The sequence below is a fragment of the Dama dama genome, chromosome 20, assembly GCF_033118175.1.
Source record: "Dama dama isolate Ldn47 chromosome 20, ASM3311817v1, whole genome shotgun sequence".
Taxonomy (NCBI): domain Eukaryota; kingdom Metazoa; phylum Chordata; class Mammalia; order Artiodactyla; family Cervidae; genus Dama; species Dama dama.
The window spans coordinates 106,177,718-106,195,645 of record NC_083700.1 but is presented as its reverse complement, the minus strand read 5'-3'; the positions used below and the strand labels follow the sequence as shown (position 1 = coordinate 106,195,645).

Genomic DNA, 17,928 nt, shown 5'->3' with positions numbered 1-17,928 from the left:
GCCTTACTGTAAGGAGGTGGGGTGAATGAAAATGAGTTTAGGAGACAGACAGAGACCCTCAAGCCAGTATACTTTGAGAGAGAATCCTGTGTCCACTTGGAGTGAAGTTGAGAGCTAAAGGAGAGTTTCTGCTTATAGATTCCAAGCATCTGTATTTCAAGGTTCAATCTGCGAGGTTTGGGTAGCTATTTTATCACTGCTTATTTCTTCTCATTTCAGAGTTGTATTCTGACTTGGTAAATTTGGAGAAGCCAGTGGCACTGCATCTGTCTGGGGTGTGCTGCAAGTCAAATCATTGTTCGGATAAGGTAAATGCATGATAGTAAAAGGAAGTAATAGTAATTTTAGTGCCTTCTAAAACCAGTCTTATGCTTTTTATCCAGAAGATTCCTTTTGAGTTTTTAAATAGCATGTTTATTCACTTGGACTTATTAAAAAAGATCAGCCATAAACTTGACACATATATAGTCCCTGTTAATAGTTTGGGGAACAGACCCTTTTTATGCATATGTTTCTCGGATATGTGTAATCAAAATTGGAGTTGTGCTTTTTTGTCACCTGGTTCATGTTTTAATATTCTGTTTGCAGTTTTAAATGACTCATGATATCTCATCATTGGATGTTCCATATAATTTTATGTAACTAGTTCCTTTTTGGTAAACATTTTAGGCTTTTCTCTCAGTTTTCCATGTCTTAGATAACTATGTGACGAATATGAATAAATTCATGTATAGAGTAGATTTCCCCCCATAGTATGCTTTCTTTTCTTAAATTTTAAAGAACATTTTATATATTAATTTAAGCCTTTTTTTGTTTCACTTTTTTAATTAATACATGTACAAAAATCCTGTACATAGTCATGTCAGACTATCAGCTCCACAGGGCCTTTTTTTTTTTTTTTTTTTAAGTTGTAGCGGGTGAACTCTTGGTTGCAGCATGTGGGATCTAGTTCCCTGACCAGGGATCAAAACTCCAGGCCCCTTGCATTGGGAGTGCAGAGTCTTAGCTACTGGCCTACGAGGAAAGTCCCTTCAGAAAGCATTTGATGAAAAACAAGCCCTCCCACCCCCTTCCCAGTCCCTAGAAGCAGTCATTTCCAACTCTTCACTGTTTCTTTGGTATTACCTCTAAATAGTCAGCTTATTTTGCTGCTTACGGATTTTCCAGTTTGGGGTATTATCTATTCCTACGTTGGATAGTGGTAGAATTCTCTGACTTCCTCACATATCCGTATTTATTGTCACTCTGACTGTAATGTAATTTTGTTTAGAGAGCAGTATTTACTGTTAACAATATTGAGTTTATGTATAACTTATTCACAGCTAATTCACATTGTATGCTGTGTGTAGTTTATTTTATTTGTACAACTGGGTGTTTTCCCTTTTGTTAATATTTATCTTTTTCTGGTCTGTTTTGCTTAGTTTCTATGTTGTTATTATTAATTTCTTTCTAAACTCTACCTAGAAGTGTAAATCTTCCTCAATACTTGAAACATTTTGGTTATATTATAAATTTTATCTTAGAGATATTTTCTAATCTGCTTCATTCTGAGCATGTGCTTTAACTAGGGAGCTGGGATGTTGTTATGCCAACATCATCCAGGTGATTTTTCCTCCTGGTTTTGTTATCTTTTCCCATGTCCTATCCCTTTCCTTTTTGATACAATCTTATTTTGAAGGAACCACTTCTCCATTAGCTTCCTGAGAAAGGGCTATACAACAGGTAAGTTTTTTGGACATACATGTCTTGAAAATGCCTTTATATTGCCCTTCTGTTGATCATTACTTTGGCTAGGTATAGATTTCTGGTTTGAAAATAATTTTCCTTCAGAATTTTGAAAATACTGCTCTGTTTCCTTTCACTTTCACTATTGGTGAGATGTCAGTTATATTTGCATATAACCTGTTTGTAACCTCTGAAACTTCTTTTTTCCAGTATTCCCAGTGTTCTGAAGTTTCATAATGATGTCCTTGGTGTGGCTGTTTTCATCTAATGTGCCGGCCACTCCAGGGACTGAAACTTATGTCACTCAGTTCTGGGATATTTTCCGAAATTATGTCTTTGATTTTTCTCTCCTTTATTTTCTGTACCCTTTTTCTGGAATTAATTGGAATTAATTGGATGTTGGATCTTTTGGGCTGATTCTCTAATTTTAACTTTATTTCTGCTATTTCCATCTCTGTGTTTTTTGTTCTTTGGGAAATTTCCTTGGTTGTGTTTTCTAATATTTGTTGTATTTTTTTCACTTGTGTTCATATATTTTATTTTTATATGTATACTTTTTTTATAGTCAAGATTTTTGTTTAGTCAGTCCAGCTTCTTCATACAACTCTGAACAGCCTCACTGCCTACAAAATACTGTCTACAAAATGCCCTTCACACATTTGCAGAAACTTTTGCCTTTCTACAGCTACCAGGACAAACTGGCAATAAGTAGTTGGTTCTTTAAATTTTCTCGTGTGAATCAGGGATTCTGTTTGCAATAAATTACAAACAACTTTTTTCCTCATCTGTCATGAAGGCTTTTTAATTTGCTGGCATCATGGATGATAAGTTATTTTTAAGTTTTATTTTAGTGTGATAAGAACACTTAAGATGAAGTCTACCCTCTTAGCAGATTTTTAAGTGTAGAGTACCTTGTTCTTGACTATAGGTACAGCGTTATATAACAGATCTCTTAAGCTTATTCATCTTTCTTAACTGCAGCTTGATTCACATTGATCAGTAACTGGCCATTTCCCCCTTTTCCCACTCCCAAGACAAGTCTGCTCTTTGAATTTATAAATTTATTTATTTAAGATACCTCATATCAGATACCTCATGTAAGGAATCATGCAGTTTTTGTTTTTCTGTTACTGGCTTATGTCACTTAACATAATGTCTTCAAGGTTCATGTGTGTTGTTACATATTGCAGAATTCTTTTTTAAGACTGAGTAATATTCCATTCTATCTATCACATTTCTTTTATCTGTTTACCTGTTAATGGACATTTAGGTTTTTTCCACATCTGGGCTGTTGTAATAGTGCTGTAGTGGACATAGGCATGCTAACATCTCTTTGAGATCCTGATTTCAGTTCTTTTCGATAAATATCCAGAAGTGGAATTGATGGATATGTATTCTTATATTTTTAATTTCTAAGAGCTCTCTCTTGTTCTCTGAATGAAACAGAGGTGAAATAGTATTTCAGATGGTGGACAGTTTCCTCATGTAAAATGGGAGTAATAAATAAGTGAATATATATATATATATATGTATGTATAAAACATTTAGAGATGTGCCTGGCTACTATTCTATTATTATTGTCCTTTTATGATGGATACAGTTTTATCTTTGAGAAAATTAATGATAATATTTTTAGCATATTTAGACCTATCAAATAGTAGTATTTTCTTTTTTAGTGGCTTGCTTTTTTACATTTCTTTAGTATATCTGGAATTTTAGTTTTGTTTATGGTAAGAAGGACTCTTAACATTTTGTATTAACTCGTTGATCAGTTGTCTCAACTATTCATTGGAGAAGGCAATGGCATCCCACTCCAGTACTCTTGCCTGGAAAATCCCATAGACAGAGGAGCCTGGTAGGCTGCAGTCCATGGGGTCGTCCATGGACACAATTGAGCAACTTCACTTTGATTTTTCACTTTCATGCATTGGAGAGGGAAATGGCAACCCACTCCAGTGTTCTTGCCTGGAGAATCCCAGGGACAGGGGAGCCTGGTGGGCTGCCGTCTGTGGGGTCGCACAGAGTTGGACACGACTGAAGCAACGTAGCAGCAACAGCAGCAGCAACTATTCATTTATCCTTTTTTCTAGTGTTTTTTTTTTCCTAGTGTTTTGAAAAGTCACCTTTTTGAGAGTGTATTAATAGGGTATATTTTTAAATATACCCTTTGTGTTTTGTTCTATTTATTTGTATAATCTTGTACAAGTAGTGATTTTATTATGAGTGCTTTATTTCACCTTAAATAAACCTTTCTCCTTTCTCCAGACTCAGCAAGCAAAATATACTTGAAATTTCCCTACTTATTGTTTTTCACTATGTGGAACTATGACAGTTCTTCAAGAGACTTTAGTACTGGAAAACAAAAACTAGAAGGGCTTAGGCAGGGCCCTTACATAGGAAGCCAGTTGCATACTTCAAAAAATAAGCTTACTAGATTTTCCCCTCTAAGATTCTTTTAGAGGCTTTGAAATCTGCTTTTGAGTTTTTTGATTCATTCAGTCAGTATATCCTTGAGTGCTTGTTACTGTGTGCTGGGGTTAATCAGCAGTGAGCAAGACAGACAGGATTCCTGTTCTTGGGGAGCTTACATTCTAGTTTGGGAAGGCAGATAAGATCGTTTCAGGTTTCCTTAGTGTTAGGAAAGAAGTAGGACTACAAAATAAGAGTGACGTGTCATTAGGTAGAATGCTAAGGAAGAGAGACATCTTTGAGTTGGGTGATAAGCTGAGATCTGAAAGATGAGAAGGGAGCCAACCATTCTGTAGACTGCAGAAGTGTGTTTGTAGCAGGAACGGCCAGTATAAAGGTGCCGAGACTGTAGATGCTTGTAAGTGTTCAGGAACAGAAATAAGGCCTTTGTGGCTCCAGTGTAGTGACTGAATGGGGAGAGAGTGGTTTGAGATGAAACTGAAGAAGTAGGCATAGGGGCCAGATAATTTAGAATCTTGAAATTATGGGAAACTGGAGCTTTCATATATAAATCTGATGAATTCGATTTTGTTCCTTAAAAAAAAAATACAAGATGTTCTAGAAAATAATTAGACGTATTTCTTTATGTAGTTAATATATTCATTATGAGCCGGACAGGGGAGTTGCACTGGTCACATGTATCTGAACTGAGTTCTTTGTTTATTTTTTAAAATATTTGCTTGGCTTTGCTAGGTCTTAGTTGCAACATGCAGGATCTTTAGTTGTGGCATCTTTGGTCGCAGCATGTGGGATCTAGTTCTCCTGACAAGGAATTGAACCTGATCCCCCTGCATTGGGAGAGTCACCCTGAAGAGTCTTAGCCTCTGGACCACCAGGGAGGTCCCCTGAACTGAGTTCTGGTTGAGTGTTTTGATCTATCTGGGCTTGGAATAGTTAGGCAGTCTCTAAATTTAGATAACTTTGTATAGTGCCTTATTTAATTCATTTTAGATGAAAGCAGCAGGTTGGGTTCTTGATTTCTTTTGTAGACCGAGGTGACTGGTAAGATCTGGAATGATAGCATATCTTGAAATTATTTTTCATTTTTTTTTGTGTAGAGGTGTGTGTGTGTGTGTGTGTGTGTGTGTGTGTGTGTGTGTGTGTAAGACATCCCTCTCTTTTTTTCTCCCCTCAACTTATCTGGTGAAGTGCAGAAACAGACATCAGGTTTTCTGTCAACAGGAAAGTGAGGAATGAATGAAGTGAATGAAGACTAGAAACAACAAAAATAAATGATGAATTTAAAAGTGACTAATACTGAATAAGGTTCAGAACTTGAGCATTTGAAAAGACATAATCATTGTTCTTTGGGACAGTACCATCCAAGAGAAGTCCATTGTGAGCCATATACGTAATATCAAATTTCCTAGCAGCCACATTAAGGTAGTAAATACAAAGCAGCAGATGAAATTAATGGTATGTTTTATATAATTTAATATATCCAAAACATTCTCATTTCAGCATATAATTAATATAAAAATGATGAATGAGATGTTGTGCATTCTGAGTTTTGTACCAAGTCTTTGAGGTCCTGTGTTTTATACCTGCACCGCCTCCCGGCTCAGGCCGGCCACACTTCAGCCGCATATATGGGCCTCTGCAACTCTCAGGGCTCCTCCTTCTGCAGGGAGGGGTAGATTGGCATGGTGTAGTTACTGAGGTGACCCTGCAATGTTCATGATTCAAAGCAGTGTAGTTGTAACATATAAGGAGATAAATTAAAACATATATTTTCCCCTCTCTCAATCTCTGTGTGATGAACTTGTTTGGGAAGATATTTGATCCTGTAAAGATCTCTCTCTAAACAGTACTAAACAGCTTATCTCCTAAGAGAGTTGTAAACAGACCTACTTAATGTAGAACAAGCTTTATGTAGAACTCTGTGTAAGTAGCAGCTGTCTATGTACTGATGGTGGGATGATTACTTGATGAAGAGAGACCAGAGATCTAATCCTTGGAATCTGTAAAGTGTGTACATAAGTCAGTGGTTTAGAATTCCTTTCTCAGTTTCCTGAAAGTATCTTGATAGATCATTGTTGTTCAATTCCTAAGTCGTGTCTGACTCCTTGTGACCCCCTGGACTGCAGCACGCCAGGCTTCTCTGTCCTTCACTGTCTCCCTGAATTTGCTCAAACTCATGTTCATTGAGTCAGTGATGCCATCCAACCATCTCATCCTCTCTCGTCCCTTTCTCTCGCCTTCAGTCTTTCCTAGCATCAGGGTCTTTTCCAATGAGTGAGCTCTTCACATCAGGTGGCCAAAGTATTGGAGCTTCAGCATCAGTCCTTCCAATGAATATTCAGGCTTAATTTCCTTTTGAATTGACTGGTTTGATCCCCTTGCACTCAAGAGTCTTCTCCAACACCACAATTCAAAAGCATCAGTTCTTCGATGCTCAGCCTTCTTTATGGTTCAACTTTCACATCAGTACATGACTCCTGGAAAAACCATAGCTTTGACCATACAGACCTTTGTCAGCAAAGTGGTGTCTCTGCATTTTAACATAGCTTTTTTCCAAGGAGCAAGTGTCTTTTAATTTCATGACTGCAGTCACCAATCTGCAGTGATTTTGGAGCCCAAGAAGGTAAAATCTGTCACTGTTTACATATCTATTTGCCATGAAGTGATGGGGCCGGATCCCATGATCTTAGTTTTTTGAATGTTGAATTTTAAGCCAGGTTTTTCACTCTCCTCTTTCACCCTCATCAAGAGGCTCTTGAGTTCCTCTTCACTTTCTGCCATTAGAGTAGTATCATCTGCATATTTGAGGTTATTGATATTTCTCTTGGCAGTCTTGATTCCAGCTTGTGATTCATCCAGCCCAGCATTTCACATGATGTACCCTGCATAGATGTTAAATAAGCAGAGTGACAGTATACAGCCTTGATGTACTCCTTTCCAGTTTGGAACCAGTCTATTGTTCCATGTCTGGTTGTAACTGTTGTTTCTTGACCTGCATACAGGTTTCACAGGAGGCACGTAAGGTGGTCTGGTATTCCCTTCTCTTAAAGAATTTTCCACAGTTTGTTGTGATCCACACAGTCAAAGGCTTTAGCGTAGTCAGTGAAGCAGATGTTTTTTCTGGAATTCCCTTGTTTTTTCTGTGATCCAGTGGATGTTGGCAGTTTGATCTCTGGTTCCTCTGCCTTTTCTAAACCCAGCTTGTACATCCAGAAGTTCACGGTTCATGTCCTGTTGAAGCCTGGCTTGAAGAATTTTGAGCATTACCTTGCTAGCATGTGAACTGAGCACAGTTGTGTAGTAGTTTGAACGTTTTTTGGCATTGCTCTTCTTTGGTATTGGAATGATAGATGGACTTTTTTTAAAAGCTCTGATTGCAATGTGTACCACTGATTCAGTCCAAGGTCGTTGTCTTTTTTTCTTTTTTTTTTTTTTTTGATTGGAGGAAGCCCAAGGTCTTAATAATTTCATTAAAAAAAAAAAAAGTTGTATTATGATTGGCTGTTTTAACTTAGTTTTTAAGAAGGTTTATCATAATGAGAACCAGAAGGAGGCCATAGGTGATTAGTTAACATAGCCTGTAGTATCTTTATTAAGTTAGAAAAGCTGAGGGTTCCTCTAAAAAATAGGAATGTTGTGTTCCCCAGTGATAATACATTTAAAATAGGAACAAAAATTGCTGTCACCCTCCCCTCGGGATTTAGGAGAGGAGCCTCTGGGGTCAGTCAAAGATAATATTTAAGTTGCTGACTGTGCTTTTCATTCTGTTTCTCTAATGATGAAGGGTTAGTTGCATAGATGGTCCTGAGCCTAATAGATACCCATTGAGCAAATTTTAGAAGATATTACAAGTCATGTACACTGGGTCCGTTGAGATAAGTTCCAAATGAATGGCCCCTCAGTTTGCTATTGATTTTTCCCTGCTACCGTTCATCAGCAAAGGGATTTATTCTTCAAAGGTCAGGACCTTACAATTTGACCTTTTCTTGCTTCTCTGAACCTCTTCAATGCAACACGTGCCAGTTTAGCCAGTATAAAACACTTTATTGTTTTGTGTCGGAAGATACCTGATTGCTTACTAATATATTAGCAGGAAAGTAGAATCAGTGGTGAAATCTATTTTCTCTTAGAGACGTTTCTAAGTATCTCCCTGTCACCAGTCTAGGGTTGCAGCTGAACATAGCAAGGTGTGAAGTCACTTGTTGAATTCCAGGCAGTTTACACTTTTTGTATACTTCTTAATTCCTGTGGCAGTCTTATGAGGTGTAGGCCACATTTGGAAGATGAGGAGAGTAAGTATCTTGTCCAGCTAATAGGTGGAGCCCACAAATTTGAACCCAGTTAATTTTTTTGGTGCCAAAGCCACTACTTACTGCAGAACCTAGCCCAGTATTATAAAGTGACTCTGTTGGGTTCTGTTCATTTGGGACATGATACTTAGATTGATAATCTATTTCAGCATAGTCCCTCACTTATACCACCTTTATATCCCTATCTTGGAATAGCATGTTATGGAAAACACTGAATGAAACCTGGATTCTAGTCCTAGCTGTTTGCTTACTGTGTATTGAGATAATGGATTCTTTTTCCATTGAGCAGGGATTTCCCAATTACCTGTCTGCTTTGATCCTCTTAAAATTGTGAGATGTGGATACCATTGCCTTTGTCTTTTTTTAAAAAATTATTTATTTTTATTTTTGGCTGCACTGGGTCTTCATGGCTTCGCGTGGGCTTTCTCTGGTTGTGGTGGGCAGGGGCTACTCTTCACTGTGGTGCGTGGGTTTTTCACTGTGGTGATGTCTTATCATTGCAGAGCACAGGCTCCAGGGGCTCAGGCTTCAGTAGCTGCAGTGTGCAGGCTCTAAGGTGTCTGGGTTCAGCAGTCGTGGCTCACGGGCCCTGGAGCGTGGGCTCAGTAGTTGTGGCGCATGGGCATAGTTGCTCCGAGGCATGTGGGATCTTCTCAGACCAGAAGTCAAACCCACTTCCTGCATTGGCAGGTGGATTCTTATCCCCTGTTCCATCCCTAGTCGGGGAACTATGATCCTACATGTCTTCCCACTTTAGCGCCTCACCAGAAAAAGAGTTCCCCAAACCACCATCATTCCAGCAATAACCCCGCCTTGCGATGGCTCTATCAGGGTTTTCTTAGGCCCCGTGCGGGCCTCTGCGGAGCATGCGCACCCTCGGCTCGGCGCACGTCTCCGCGGGAACTCTTGTCTTTTGTTTTTAATAAACTTTTGTTTGAGAATAGTTTAAGATTAACAGGAAATTGCAAGAATTGTACAGAATTCATGTATTGGTTTGCTAGGGCTGCCATACAAAGTAGCACAGACTGAGTGGCTTAGACAACAGCAATATATCATCCCACAGATCTGGAAGCTAGAAGTCAGAAATCAAGAGCTTGGCAGGATTCGTTCCTTCTGAGAGCTGGGAGGGAAGGATCTCTTCCAGGTCTCTCTCTTTGGCTGGTAGATGGCCATCTTCTCCCTGTATCTCTTCATAGCATCTTCTCTCTGCATATCTCTATGTCCAGATTTCTCCTTTTTTATAAGGACACCAGTCATATCTCTGTAAAGACCCTATCTTCAAATGAGGTCCGGGTACTTGGTGTTAGGACTTCAACATATATTAAAAAAAATATATAGGGTTAGGGAAACAGTAATAGTCTCTGTATTTCCTATACCCAGTTTCCTCTATTATTAACATTTTATGTTAATATGATACGTTTGTCACAGTTAATGAACCAGTATTGATACCCTATTATTAATTAAACCGTAAGCCCTGTTTGGAACACATAAGAAAACTTCAAGGATGAGTATTTTTTTGAAAATGATACGCACACTAATCTTAACAAAGTAACTAAAATACAGAGATTGTGAAACCTGTCTTAGTGAGAAAGCAAAACAATTTTAAAAATTGTGACAGGCTTGTGTTTTCACCTTTCCAGTAGTCAGCACTTGGTGCAGTGTCCTGTTTATGCTTGTGAAGCCCAGTCTACAGCCTGAAACTTCAGAAGTTAGGTTGTGTGTTCAGTATTCACCACATCTAACAAATGAATGAACTGAAATCTGTACAGATGGTTACTTTCCTAAAGTCCCCCAGAATGCCTCTTTTATTCCAGGTCACTTCCTTTTGTGTCGTTTTCTTAGATAAACCATATATTTAAAACAGAGTACAGGCAAACACAGTTGAATTTACTCCCTGCATACTTCTTACTCCTTCTAGGAGGCATACTTATAATAGAAGAAATCGATGTATAAAATTGTTTGCATACAATTTCTTTTACTAGTTTTTTTTCAAATTGGTGGTTAAGACCTGTGTTTATTACTTGTGTGTAGTTTTCAGAATTTTCCAGCTTTGATTGATTATGTTACCTTCTGTGAATATTATATAATATCCCAGGGATCTTAAGATCTTCATATGTTTTTATTTCTCATTGGGGGAGAAACAGCAGTTTGATTGAATGAATAAAGGGGTTTCCCTGTAAAGGTTTGTCATTCTGATCTTGAATTTTTCAGTATTTTCTCTGGTGTTAAGAAAAACATTTATGAAACTCATTCCTGTGTGGAAATCAGGCCTGAAATAATTAATAGCATGCTGTATTCTGTGCGATATGGAAAATACCGCTCTCACTGCATTTTTCTTACCTTTCTAAGTTATTGAGAAGTAGTGTGGTCCTGTTTCTTTAAAAAGTGAAAGATGGAATGGGTGGAGTTTGCCAAGTCTTTGGAACTGAGAAACTTAATTCAGTCTCTGAAGAGCTGGAAGGAAATGTGACCTCTTACTGGCTCTGTGATGGAAAGAAGCTAGTGGCAGTATCCCTCGGCCTGACAGGAACCTGTTGCAGAGTCCTGACTCACTCTGGAAACTCTTTTTTCCCAAGTGAGATTGTGGTGCTGCCTGAATTTGGTGTATGTAGGTGGATTGCCCCCTTGCAAGTGATAGTTGAAGTACAGTCAGAAGGTAAGTAGCCAAGTCCCTGGTCAGCTATTTTCAGACAGATGGACTAATTTTTCTAAAATGGTAGAATATGTTACGAATCGTAAATGATTTCTTCTGTAGTAAATTTCAGAGGTGATGGGACAGAAGTGGAGGGATCATTCTTTTTTTTTTTTTAAAAGCAAAAAGTTCAACCCTCACCACTTAATTCCATTTTTTAGGATGGCTAAAGTCAGGATGAGGAATGTTCTGCTCACTTTATGCAAACATATGAATTTTTTTTTGTCAGTAGTAGAGCTGTTCCAAATCTTCATTTTATTGATGAAGCGTTGAGTTGAGTCTTGGTAAATTTCTCCATTTAGTGTGCCTGAACACTTGCCCATTATTTATTTATTTTAGCTTTTCATTGCTCACCAGTGGCAGTGAAGATCAATTCTGCCTTGATCAGGATCTTGATATTTTTGGGGTGAAAGAGAGGGAAGAATGCAGTTTGCAACAGCCAAATAGGCTAGAGCAATATGTGGTATTTATTGATGACTGATGCTTGGGCTCAAAAGGAGAGATGTCAAGAAAACTTGTCTCTGAGGTAGGACGGGCTCTGTACTGGTCAGACAGGAGCCCGTAGTCCCACCCACCCACAGAACACAGGTTTCTGGTGGCTTTTGGAAAGAACTCTGTCAAAAGAGGTCTTTTTGGCATTTGGCAGGCCAAAGCATCCAGTGTAAGTAGCTATACTGTTGGAAAGGGATTACTTCTTCTTCTCAAGTTGGAAGAGATGGCCAAAAGTCCTCATCATATTTTTTCTGTTTTGCTGTGCAGTTTATTATGAATTTTCTAAGCGATTAAATAATGCCGTGCTCCTGTTTGCTGTCTGGAGAAATTAGGTCTTGAAAAGGAGGGATAGAGATTGACTTTTGGAGGACTTGGAATTGAACCTTTGTGAATAAGAGCTGGCTAATCCACCTGGCTAGAACTTCCCACATTGGCAGTATTCTTGATAAATTATCCATGTGTATCTTTATGTCAGGCTTTGCATTCCTTAATTGGTACACTTTTAAACTACTTCAGAGCTTACCCTTAGGGAAGCTTTCTTAATGCTTCTTAAGCATTAAGGAAATTTTTCTAATTTTCAGTTTAAAAATTATCCGTGTGTCCATGGATAACTAACATAAATTAATTAATTTTTTTTTTTAAGTAGTGGAAACACACAACAGAGTTGGGCCTTTTGCTGCAGTTACCTGTCATAAGAACCAAAGGCCAGATACTGTTTCTCTGAGGGTATATGCTTTCCTGGCTGTCCCTTAACCCTCCAGTTTGTGAACACAAAGGGGTCCCTGTGCTGAATTGTTCCTGTGAAGTTTTCCAGAGCTGGTTTCTCCTTTGAATTCTTTCCAGCCTGACAACAGCCATTAAGAAGAACAGTTGAGAATTTGTTTTGTAAACAGGTCCATTGTTAGCATAAGTAAACTAAAATATATGCTCTTATTAATGAAGGGTTATTTTCAGGGAAGTTGATAGTAAGGCTAGGATAAAAGCACATTGGTAAAAAAATTACCGTGTAATTTTTCCAAATGCCAAATAAACAGTTGAAGTGAGCTGACAATTTTTATGTGAATTTTGGACTCTGCAGAATTAGAAGCTTTAACTTTTTTGCCTTGCTAACCCAAAAATGTAGTTTATTCATGTATATTTTCTTTTTCTCATCATAATTGCTCACTTATGAGGTAGTCCCACTTCTTAAAACAAGTTGATGAAACAACCCACCCACAGTATTTTGGACTACTCATGTCCTGTAATTAGGAGGCAGTTTAAGATTGCACTTTGCAGTTTACTTTAAATGTGTTTGAACTGAAATCAGAGTCATTGTTTTGCTGATATAAAAGATCCCCTTTTTAGACTTATTTTCAGAGCACACAGGGAGCTGCATATAGATATGCACCTTTTGGGTCCTCTCATTGCATGCCTGGGTTTTTTTTTTTTCCCTCCTGCCATGCAGGCTTGCAGATTCTCTGTTCCATGACCAGAGATTGAACCCAGGCCTCCACAGTGAAAGTGGCAAATCCTAACGCTAGATCATCAGGGAACTCCCACATGGCTGGATTTCTTAATGGAAGGATTCTCTCTCTCTCTTTTTTTTTAACGGAAAAGGTATGGGGAAATAGGGGCTTCCCTGGTGGCTTATTGGTACAGAATCCTCTTGGCAATGCAGGATACGAGGTTTCGATTCCTGGGTTGGGAAGACTCCTTGGAGGAGAAAATGTCAACCCACTCTAGTATTCTTACTGGAATAATCCCATGGACAGAGGAGCCTGTTGGGCTATAGTCCATGGGGTCGCAGAGTCTGATGCTGAGTGAGTGAATGAGTGAGTGAGCTCATATACTTGGGGAAATAGCTGCAGAGACTGGCTGTATCCACTTAGACTAATTAGGATTTTGATCATGAATTGAGCCCACCTGCAAAGAGTTGATAATTTTGTTTAAAACTGGATGATGGATGCATTTGGGTTCCTTACACTATTTTTTTCTACTTTTGTGTATGTTTGACTCAATACCTCCATAATAAAAATACTAAAGAAAAAAATAGAGCCCAGTTGGCTATTCGGCTGGCCTGCCTTAGCCTTCTTTTAAGTAGTAAAAGAGGAAAAATATTCCACTGTAATAGTTTTCCTCAGAATGGACTTTGAATAGGTAAAGTGCAGTTTTGTTTATTTAGAGTTATGTGGAAATTACTTGTCTGGATTTTTAAAATATCTCTGAAGAAAGTAGGTAGATGTTTGATTCCACATTAAGAGAATCAACGCCATTAACTCTATGAATGTTATTAACAATTTTTTAAAAAAGACTGGTAGGGGGAAGTCACCTGTAAATTCACTAGCTAAAAAAATGTATATGTAAAATAAGAGCACATGCTCCCATCCTGTCTGCCCCATTTCATGTCTTTCCCTTTTCCTGCCCCCTTCCTCTTCATGTCTTCCTTTCTGTTCCACAGAGGTAACCACTGTTAATAGTTTGCTCCATGTGCTCATGTAGATATGTTTTATGTGTATATCTGTACCTACACATTGAGGCTTCCCTTGTGGCTCAGCTGGTAAAGAATCCGCCTGCAATGCCAGAGGCCTGGGTTTGATCCCTGGGTTGGGAAGATCGCCTGGAGAAGGGAACAGCTACCCACTCCAGTATTCTGGCCTGGAGAATTCCATGGAGAATTCCGTGGGGTCGCAAAGAGTTGAACACGACTGAGTGACTTTCACTCACCTACACGTTAACACATTTTAAAAACATGTTCTACCAAATTACGTAGAGTATAATGTAAAAAAGTTAAAGAATTTTAGTACTGAACTCCAGAATAACTTTGATTTTGTAATATAGGTGAAGGTAAACCTTTTATTATATCGTTAAATTGTTTCAGCAATAAAACTGCCCTTCTCCCGAAAGGATCCTTCTCTCCTTTTGGAAAGGTGCTCAATGCATATGTGGATATTTGCCTCTATAAATTTTAAGACCTCAGAATTGAAATTAGTATTATATTTGTGGGTTTATTTAATAATTCAAGAGAGCTGCTTAATAGAGTAAATATCAGGAAGGGGTCTCTGAACTTAGATTTCTTCAGGGATATTGGGAGTGGGGTGTGAAGTCTTGGGAAAGTGTTACCTTAGAGATACCCATAGCTGCTCTTGATTCTCTTTCCCACTTTTACTCAGGAGAGGATAATCTCCAGAGGAGAGCATAAAATAGTAAACACATTTGATACGTCACCTGAGCTCTGCTTTCCTGCATCTATCCAGAGGCACACAGAGCACACAGTCAGGCCCAGTCCTTTGCCTACAACCCTTTATGAGCTGTGAGTTTCTTTCTTGGCTGATTTTTGGATCTGTCTTTTTTTAATTTTAGCCAGTTTGTTCAAGAATTTTCTACATCTTGCCTTTAGTGACTGTTGAGAGCAGGGCTGTCTTGACTGGACTTGCTGGCGGCGGAGTTTCACTCTGACCTGGCACTGCTAATTGAAATGTGAATGTCTGCTAAAGACTGAGATCAGTTTGACCTTCTCTGCCTTTGAGGAAGATAGAGAAGGGATACGAATAAGCTCAACTTCTAGTTTAGCAGTAGTTATTAGGACTGTGGTACATACTTAATTTTATCCTTGGATTGGATTGTTAATATTTGGTGAACTGATCTTTTATTATTCCTGCTTGTGTGAGAGTGGAGAAGGAGGAGGAAGTGTGAAACAAGCCTGTTCATGAGCACACACTGAGTGTCCACTCTGTGGCCAAGGGCTGTGCATGAAAGGGAGAACGAATCAGACCTAATCTCTGACCGGTTAATTTTGTAGCCTCTTCGGTTTGGTATCCTGAATTGTTAAACTTAATTAGTTAGCAGCAGTACCAAATGTAGAGCCATCTATCTGGAAAAGTGCTGTCCTCTAGCGAGAGCAGAGATGGTAGTTCCTAGGGCAAGGGACAGGGAGTGGAGGCCCATGTGGGGTCAGTCCATTCTATTAGGGTTACGTTAGAGATCCGTAAATAGGAAAAAAGACTAATTTTAAGACCGATTGTAAAAGCAGGTGTTAGGTGGTAACTGTTGAAAATCAGTGTAATACAGTAGCATAAAGGACCCAAACCACTTGATCATCTCAATAAATACAGTACAGACATGAAAAAAAAAAAATCCAACAGTTTTTCATAATAAAAGTATTTAACCAACTAGGAATAAAAGGAACTTCCTCAATCTAAGTAGTAGACATCTGTGAGAAAAACCTACAGGTATCATTGTACTTAAAGGTGAAAAGAAGACAGTGTTTTTGCCCCAGGTTCAGGAACAAGAGAAGGATGTCCACTTTCTTCTTTTCTGTTCAGCATTGTACCAGAAGTTCTAACCAGGGCAGTTAGGCATTAAAATGAAATAAAAGTCCTCTAACTCGGCCGGGGAAGAAGTAAAATTATCTCTTTTGCAGATGATATGATCTTATGTAGAAAATCTTAAGGAATCCATTGAAAACTAGTAGAATTAATATATGAATTCAGTAATGTTAAAGGATATAAGATGAGTATACAAAAATGAATTGTATTTCTATACACTAACGACTGCTTCCCTAGTGGCTCAGATGGTAAAGTATGCACCCGCAATGAGAGAGATCTGGGTTCTATCCCTGGGTTGGGGAGATTCCCTGGATGAGGGCATGGTAACCCATTCCAGGATTCTTGCCTGGAGAATCCCCATGGATAAAGGAGCCTGGCGGGCTACAGTTCATGAGGTCATAAAGAGTTGGACACGACTGAGTGACTAAGCACACACAGCAATGAACAATCAGAATGAAATAGAAAAACAGTTCATTTCCAGTAGCATCAAAAAGAGTAAAATTCTGAGGGATTAATTTAACAAAATGAGCACAAAATTTGTACTCTGAAAAAAACTACAAACTCTGTGGAAAGATATCCCGCGTTCACAAGTTGGAAGACTTAATGTTGTGAAGATGACAGTTCTCTCCAAACTGATCTACATATTCAAAACAATCTTTGACAAAATCTCAGCTGTTTGGTTTTTTTTTTCTTTTTTTTGTGCAAAAATTGATGTGCTGATGCTAAAATTTATCTGAAAATGTAGGGGACTCAGAATAGTCAAAATTCTCTGAGCAGGAGGAGGTTGGAAAACCTGCACTTTTCTGATTTCAGAATATCCACAAAGCTACATTAATTAAGACTGGCATAAGGATTGACATATGGGTCAATGGAATAAAATTGAAGGTACAGAAATAAACCCTGAAAAAAAAAAAAGAAAGAAAGAAATAAACCCTAACATTTATGGTGAATTGATTTTTGACAAAGATGGCCAGTACATTTCAGTAGGATAAGACTAGTCTCTTCAACAAATAGTACTAAGAAATTTGGATATCCATATGCAAAAAAGTGAAATGGGATCCTTACCTCACACTGTAACATAAAATTTAAATCATAATGGATTATGGACTTAAATGGAAGAGCTAAAACTATAAAATTCTTTGAAGAAAACCTAGGAATAGATCTTTGTGACCTTGGGCAACATTCTTAAATATGACACCAAAAGCACAAGGAACAAAAGGACAAATGAGATAAATTGGACTTTAGAGAAAACCAAACAAAAGCTCTTTTCTGTAAAGGTCTGTGTCAAGAAAATGGAAGGACAACCTACAAATTGGGAGAAACTTTTTGCAAAGTATATGTCTAATATACCTGTTTCTATAATTTGGGATTCCCAGGTGGCGTTAATGGTAAAGAACTTGCCTGCCAATGCAGGAGATGTAAAAGATGCAGGTTTGATCCCTGGGTTGAGAAGATCCCCTGGAGGAGGGCATGGCAACCCATTCCATTATTCTTGCCTGGAGAATCCCATGGACAGAGGAGTCTCGCAGGCTACAGTCCATAGGGTCACACAGAGTTGGACTCTACTGAAGCAACTTAGCATGCATGCATGCATCCATCATTTATGAAGTTCAATATATAAATTATAGCTCAATAATAAAAAGACAGTAAGTGTTGAAGATTGAGAGAGATTGGAACCCTCATACACTGCTGTTGGGGAAATAAAATGGTATAGCTGCTTTGGAATATGTTTCTTATTATTAGTCTCTTGTTACATGAAGCTCTTTGTTCTCTACAGCTGGCTGTGGCTTTCCTAGTTTGGACTTTCTAAAATCATCCATAGCAGAAACATTTCTGCTATCTTGGGCAGACATGTTTCAGGCAGAGCCCGTTTCTATTTTTTGCATGTGAGTTAGCAGATAGGGGTGGGGAAAGAGAACTGTTGGCTGCTTTAGTTAAGCATTTCAGTTTTGCTGGTTTATGAACCAAATATTTT

The 17,928-nt window shown here is 38.4% G+C and overlaps 1 protein-coding gene across 6 annotated transcripts in view; it reads left to right on the top strand.

The window, feature by feature from the left end:
• Nucleotides 1-17,928, top strand: part of THRAP3 (thyroid hormone receptor associated protein 3) — a 70,250-nt gene that overhangs the window by 26,307 nt on the left and 26,015 nt on the right. For 5 of the 6 annotated variants that reach the window (XM_061122384.1, XM_061122379.1, XM_061122381.1 and 2 more), the window contains one exon: nucleotides 220-308. The exons of the other annotated variant lie outside the window; for it this stretch is intronic. The gene's annotated coding sequence lies outside the window, so the exon portion shown is untranslated. The remainder of the gene's footprint in view (nucleotides 1-219; nucleotides 309-17,928) is intronic. 6 annotated transcript variants of the gene reach the window in all.